The sequence below is a fragment of the Triticum dicoccoides genome, chromosome 6B (genome assembly GCF_002162155.2).
Source record: "Triticum dicoccoides isolate Atlit2015 ecotype Zavitan chromosome 6B, WEW_v2.0, whole genome shotgun sequence".
Lineage (NCBI taxonomy): Eukaryota > Viridiplantae > Streptophyta > Magnoliopsida > Poales > Poaceae > Triticum > Triticum dicoccoides.
The window spans coordinates 166759593-166767098 of record NC_041391.1 but is presented as its reverse complement, the minus strand read 5'-3'; the positions used below and the strand labels follow the sequence as shown (position 1 = coordinate 166767098).

Here is a 7506-nt window from a genome sequence, read left to right as displayed (position 1 = left end):
GAATTGACAAAAGCAAGCAACATGCAGGCAGGCAGACATCAGCAGGTCAAGATCGTTCTCGCAATTATTGTCGCCTAACAACGGCGTCTCGAAGCAAAGCGTCTGATTGATTGAGTTGGCTTGAATTCCATGGCAACAAAGCAGGAGCACTACTAGTACTGCTAGCTCCGTTTGGAACTTTGTAGTTTGTACGTGTACGTAGGAGAAGTTTCTTGTATGAAAGCGTATGCTCGATCCATCACACTGTCCCAAAAAGAAGGAAAAGGAAGCATGTATGTATGATTGTATGTATGGTCACATACACACAGACAGATGAGTGCGTGCATATTCAAACCCCAAAGTTTGGGTTGTTGTGAGAAAAGGGAGGACACAAAGGTTGAACACGCATCACCTTTCTGGCTACGTACTACTACCACTTAATCAGTTACTCCACTTAGTTTACCTGGGAATGGATGATTGTGTTGTGTGCGTGATTAATTGCATCGTTCTTTCTTCTTCCAAATTGACTTTGCTTTTGATTAAGAAAGGAATTAAAGGGGGAATTGAAAGGGTTGATTTAGCTAGCTGCCGGAAAATGCCTAACTACCTTGATTTTCCAGACCAACCGGTCGGCATCTGCATCTGCTGATAGGAGCACTAATGTATTCTACAACACCATGCGTTTCTTACTCTGGTGAACTTTGCTGGGATATTTTTTGTCAACAGTTCCAGCGAAAAGGTTTTGTCAACAGCAACGAAACTTATACAGGATACAAATCAGCATGTCTGCAATCTGTGTTAGGTAATGTAATCATATCAAAACACATGTTTATATATATTACGTTAGTTAAACAATGACTTGATTTCCCTTTCTCTGCCGCGTTGAGTAGTTTTCCTTTCAGCCGGCCTGCCATGCCACCCAAAGTTCGTTGATTGAGAGCTCGAGAAGATCACACTAGTCTTTTTCTTGTCAGCAAAGTAGTACTACTCCTAACAACTGTAGCTGCGAGGTGAGTATCTTGGCTTAGCTTTTAAGATGTGCCGCTGCAGGCTACCAAAATGTATCCAAACAGATTCTGAAGGAGACGCTCAGGGGCAAGCAGTTTCCTTATATCTGAAGATCTTTTTTTTTTTTGGTCTCTTTTAGATCAGAAGTTTTTCTTTTTGTGAGATATAATTTTAGATCGAGAAAGATGGTGGAGAAGACCCTCTTCAGGGCGAGTGTAGCTACCATCTCGCTTAAAGTGAGATATAGCTCTCGCGGCCTGCTTGTGCCACCGTGTTGTTTGGGTCTCCCAGGCCCAACAAAAAGCAGCAGCTCCAGGGCTTCTTTTTTTTTTTGCGGGGGAGCTCCAGGGCTTTTAAACGGCCAAGCACCGTGGCTTGGACTGCTGTTTGTTGTAAGGGAGCGTCTAATTAACGACCGCTCGTTCGGGAGCCTTTCAAGGGTCCAGGGGAGGGTAAGAGCGAGCCAGCTCTCAGCTGCCGCCACATGTCATGCTCTAAGTGCTTCCTTCGATTTGTGTTTTTTCATTTTTTCGCACATGTTTTTGGCTTTCTAGATTGCTTTATGTATTTTTTTTGTTTTCCGATTTTATACCGATCACTCTTAGCTTTTGGGAAAAAAATAAAAAAATTTGCCAGAAAAATGCGCTTTTTTATACTTCCGCGAGAGGCACGGATTTTCTCCTGCGAAAGACACTATCGTGCCAATCGGAAATTAAAAAAAATATTTCCTTTTTTATATGCGAGAGGCACGGGCGTGGATCTCAGAAACGGGAAAAACGCGGGGGTTTTTTGTTCTTGAGAGGCACAGATTTGCTTCCGCAAGAAGCACGCCCGTACCTCTCGAAAACTGAAAAAGGTGTTTTTTCCTTCCGCGAGAAGCACGGTTTGTGCCTCTCAGAAACGAAAAAAATTATATTTTTTTCCTTTCACGAGAGGCACGGTTTTGCTTCTAGTGGAGGCATGGATTTGATTCTGCGAGAGGCACAGTCATGACTCTTTTCATGAAGTGAGAAAAACATGCTACCGGTTTGATTTTCGTCCAGTTTTTTTTCACGAAAAAAATCATCAAAACCTATTAACACGGGATCTAGTTTTGAAGATCTCGACACGAGGAATCCTTTTTTTTTTGCGGGGAAAGAGTATTTATATTAGCTAAAATAGAGATACAATCAGAGTTCATGGCAGCGGCAATTTCCGGGGGGAAATTACGAAGCCACACTGCCGTTTTCACCTGCTCTCTACCTAGCTTCGCTAAGCCGTGACTCACAGAGTTGGCTTCGCGGTTTATCTTAATAATAGATACATCTCTTTCCTCGATGAGTTCTCGAATAACCTGAACCCTAGACGAATATCGGGATGTGTTGGGCATAGATGGATTCACCAAAGCGACCGCTTCAGAACTATCGGTCTCCAACGTCAACGGCAGGGGTGACCAATGTAGGGCAAGGGCGAGGCCTTCCTCCATCGCTGCCAACTCCGCGTCCACCGCGTCTGCACACCCGAAGAGGTACCTGCATGCAACGAAGATAGACGATCCCACAGAATCTCGGAGTGCCATCCCAGTACCCGCTGATCCATCCTGCTTGAAGGAGCCATCCACATTCAGTTTAGCTCGACCTTCCGGCGGTGGCATCCACTTCTGCCGTACTTTCTGACGCCCATCCTGCATGTGTCGTGATGATCCACTACTCTGAACATATTGCACCACTTGCTTGCCTTTCTCCACATCCACATTGGGGTATTGCTGGATGAGCATCAGCGAGTTTAAGTAGCCAGTGAGAAAGTTTTTGGAGCCCTCAGTCGTTGGTGGAGGTTTGTTGTGAGTCATCTCATTGTGAGCATGCCATATACGCCATAAAATCATGAGGCACATGGCTCGTTGTTGATCAGTCATTTCATACAGGGCTTGTAGTATCCACTCCGGACCAGATGGTGTGAACACCTCCTCAGCAGGCAGCAACCATTCCTTACGCATAGCCAGCCAAAGCTCATGCGCATGGTTGCACCTAAGCAAGGCATGGAACGAGTCCTCTTGTTCCCGGCCACATAATGTACAGGTCGGATCCTCCTCCATACCACGTATGCACATGTTCACCTGGGTTGCAAGGGAATCTGACGCAAGCTTCCAGCCAAAAATACGTACTTTTGGTGGCACTGCACATTGCCAGATGAGCTTCCAATCAGGTCTGTCTCCGCTTGGTCTGCTGCTTGAAGCGCCGTTCCCCTGTGTGCGTAACTGTTCATCAAGGGCAAGGTGGTATGCACTCCGTACAGTGAAGGAGCCGTGCTTGTCTGGATGCCATGCAATGAAGTCCTCTTGGTTCCGCATTGATGGTTTGATCTTTACAATTTCGTCCACGTCAATTGTGAGGAAATGCCGCCGCAGTAAGTCCATATTCCAGCCGCCACTGGGTTGTATAAAATCTGAAACCCAACGCAGTCGGCAGCGCCCTCTCACGGTGATTGGTCGTAGCTGGTGGCTTCTCGGTATCCAGGGGTCTCGCCATGCGCGGATGCTCGCCCCATTGCCAACACGCCATATGATACCCTTCTTAAGCAGCTCGAGTCCATACTCGATTGCATGCCACGTAGAAGAGCCATTGCCGGTGAAGACTGTATCTGTAAGGACTCCGTTAGGGTAGTATTTTGCCTTAAGTACCTGCGCGCACAAAGAGTCAGGAAATTGCAGAAGCCTCCAAGCTTGGCGAGCCAGAAGAGCTTGATTGAACAAGCGCATGTCTTTGAATCCCATGCCGCCTTGGTTCTTTGGTTTGATCATGTTTTCCCATGCCACCCAGTGCGTTTTCCTCTTCCCTTTTGCTAAGCCCCACCAAAATTTCCGTATCATACTTGTGAGATCATCACACAACCCAAAAGGAAGTTTGAAGACAGCCATGATATAAGTTGGTAGCGCTTGGGCTACCGCTTTTATTAAGACTTCCTTGCCGCCTTGGGAGGGGTCCCCCCACATAAGGATCCTCTTTGCTAGTCGGGATTGGAGGCTTTGAAACTTCCCTTTATGCATTCGCCCCTCGGGTGTTGGCAATCCAAGATATTTCGCCTCGAACAAGTCTTGGCCAACATTGAGCACTTGTTTGATCTCATTTTGTATCGCTTCTGGACAAGAGCTACCAAACAGAATAGAACATTTGGTGGGGTTAATCAGCTGCCCCGTAGCTCGACTGTATTCCATGAGCACATGGTTAATCCGTTCAGCTTGATTGGTCTCCGCTTTGAAGAAGAGGAGGCTATCGTCCGCAAAGAGAAGGTGTGAAATACCAGGTGCCCGACGACACACCTTAAGGGGCTCAATTCGCTGATTTTGGACCTCTTGTTGAAGCAAACTAGATAACCCATCAGCAACAAAAAGGAAAAGAAACGGAGATAAAGGATCACCTTGGCGAAGCCCGCGGGATGGGGAGAATGACTCTAGGAGGACTCCATTAAATTTCACAGAGTATCTTACCGTGGTCACACATGACATTATCCACTTGACCCACCGGTAAGAGAAGCCCAACCTTTGCATCACTTTCGTCAAGAAATCCCAGTCCACGCGGTCATATGCCTTGGATAGGTCCAATTTGTACGTGCAGAAATTTTTATCCTCTTTGGTGTTATGCTCAATAAAATGCATGCACTCAAAAGCCACTAGTGCATTGTCCGTGATCAGCCGGTCTGGGACAAACGCACTTTGATTAATAGAGATAAGCTCCCCAAGGATAGGTCGAAGCCGATTAACCAAACACTTCGCCACTACCTTGTACAAGACCGTGCATAAACTGATTGGCCTGAAGTCCTTCATTGTTGCTGGTTGATCACACTTAGGGATTAAAACAATAATTGTATCGTTCACTCCTTCTGGCATAACGCCCGTGGCAAAAAATAATTTTACCGCATTAGAATTGGACCCATGTTTTAAGAGGATAAACCTTTTGAATAAATGGATATACAAAAAAAATGAAAAACTGCTAGGTTGTGACAAACATGCAGTGCGCCACTAGTCGCAATCAGGTATGAGTGACCATTGCAAACAATACTTCTTAGTTAGTGATTTTGTCTAAAGAGACTAGCTCTCGCGCGTGAAACTGGGCCGGCCCGTTTTTTTGTTTTTCTCGTGAGACTATAGCTCTCGCGCAGGTTCCTTCGTATGTTTTGGTCGTGGCTTCACTTCTTTTTTGCGGCGGACGTTTCTTTGAATTTTTTTTTCTCGTTTCGGTTTCTTTGTACCTTTGCTAGTTTTCTCGGGTTTTTTGTTTTTTTTGTTTTTCTTGCTTTCCTCGATTTTTTTTCTTTACTTTATTTGTCATCTTTTTTCTTCTTGTTCCATGGTCTTAGTGGTTTTCTTTATTTTCCCAGGTTTCTTCTGTTTTTCTGTTTTCGTCTTTTTTTCTCGACATTCACATGGATTTTTTTTCTTTTGTATGTTTTCAGGCGCTCCGCCTTCTCCTTCTCCTCCAAGAAAGAAAGTTAGGGTTCGTGCCTCTCGCCGGCGCCAGCGCAGGTCCGACTCGTCTCCGGTGGCCCTAGGGTCATGGAGGCGCGGTGGATCCTGGCAAGGACCGGCTGGAGGACTCCGTTTCTAGTCGTTTTTTCAATCTTGTTAGGGTTTGTGTCCTACTTAGAAAGGCGAGACGGCGGCGGCTCCCTGAAGATGGAATAAAGGTCTCCCCGCCTAGCCACCGTTCCGGTGGTGCATCTAGCATCGTTGGTGGGCGTGTGGAGGTGTGTCTCCGGCAGATCTATCTTTGGTGGATTTGCTCGGATCTCGTCGTTGTTCGTCTACGTTCGTGTGTCTTCGGTTCAGATCCTTCCGATCTACGTTATTTTTCATCGGCGCCGGTTGCTGTTCTGGGGTGCTGGTCCTACGGGGCCTTAGCACGACGATTTTCCGACTGTCTACTACAACAAGTTGTGCCCGGCTCCGGCGATGGAGGGTGATGACGGCGGCGCGCCTTCGGCTCGCTTCGGTGCTTGTAGTCGTCGCTAGGTGGTCTACGAATATGGATGTAATTTTTATTTCTAGTATTCGTTGTACTGCCATGATTGAGGATGAATAGATTGGAAGTTTTTTCGCAAAAAAAAAACATGTTTTTAGTTTCTTTCCCAGGTTTATTCGTTTTTCCTTGTTTCTCTGTTTCCTATTCTTTGTTCAGTTTTTCTCACTTTTTAGCACACAATCAACATTTTTTTATACCTCAGAAACATTTATTATATACAGCTTTAATATTTTTAATACATGATTAATACTTTTTTCAATCTTATATTTCCATGTTGTCTACTTTTTTCCGTAAACATTCCGCATTCTTGGTATGTATCAAGTACATTTTTCTAATACAAGTTTAATATTTTCGAAATACAAGTTTAACATTTTCTAATACATGATCAACATTCTATTCAGATTTAAAACAAAATAAATGCTTGATCGACATTGCAAATACAGGATTAATATTTTTTTAATATATGATCATTATTTTATCTATATATATTTAACATTATTTTCCAAATGCTTGATTAACATTTTTTTCAAGTAAAAAATTTCTTTTGAGGGAAATTTCAAGTACAATATTAACATTTTTATATACACATTTATTTTTTATTAAATGATTTATCAAAAAAATACAAGATTCACATTTTTTATTACATCGTCTATTCTATACACATTTAACATTTTCAAATGATTGATTAACATTTTTCAAATATTTGTTTAACATTTATTTCGAATGCTTGATTAATTTTTTAAAATACATGATCAAGTTTTATCACACACATTGCATATCTTTTTTATTCTTTTTTCATATACCTGGTCAACATTTTTTACACACATTTGAACATTTTTTGAATGCGTGATTTATTTTTAAAAATGAAGTAAGTATATGTTTTGTAATATATATGTGTAGAATTTTGAAGGTGTAAAAAAAGTAAAAAAGAAGAAATCAAAAAACGTAAACATAAAAACGAGGTTGTTGCCTCCAGTGAATTTGGGCTGGCCCATCTTGCGCTGCCCTTATGCGAGAGTTCCCTAGGTCTCGCTATAAGCGAGACATAGGGGCTCCCCAAGCAGGCCGGTTGCTCAAAGTTCTACGCAAACTCGTCGTTCTTACCTAAAACAAAAAAAAAATCCTACTTGTTTAGCACCACCTCGTCTATGGAAAGTGCAGAAGGCAGATGATGGCAGCTATAAACAAGGCACAAGAAATCGTTTCATAGAATACCTTTCTCGGCCTTTTGATTAACATCAAGTGTAGTATCTGTTTTTATCAGTTTAATATCTGATATGGGGGTCATGTGCCCACAATGATATTAAATTTATTTTTTGTGGGGATGATCCATCACAATAGCTTGCCATTGGGGCCCTTGTGTGTTGCCCAAGTGTTTCGCTTCATACCATGTGTGCTTCGTACAAATCAGGGAGTCCCACAATGCTTCACCTCGCCCGGCTGCCATATCTGGTGCGTCACCCGACAAAAAGTGCAGCCATGTGGCCCGTCCTCGGCCGCTGACGCCGCGCCCTCCAGCAGA

At 43.7% G+C, this 7506-nt stretch overlaps 1 non-coding gene across 1 annotated transcript; it reads left to right on the top strand.

Annotated features, from left to right (window-relative positions):
• Positions 1–7195: 7195 nt before the first annotated feature.
• LOC119326891 lies at positions 7196–7393 on the top strand. The gene has a single exon (XR_005158250.1). It is a non-coding gene; the product is annotated as a U2 spliceosomal RNA (small nuclear RNA).
• The last annotated feature ends 113 nt before the right edge of the window (positions 7394–7506 follow it).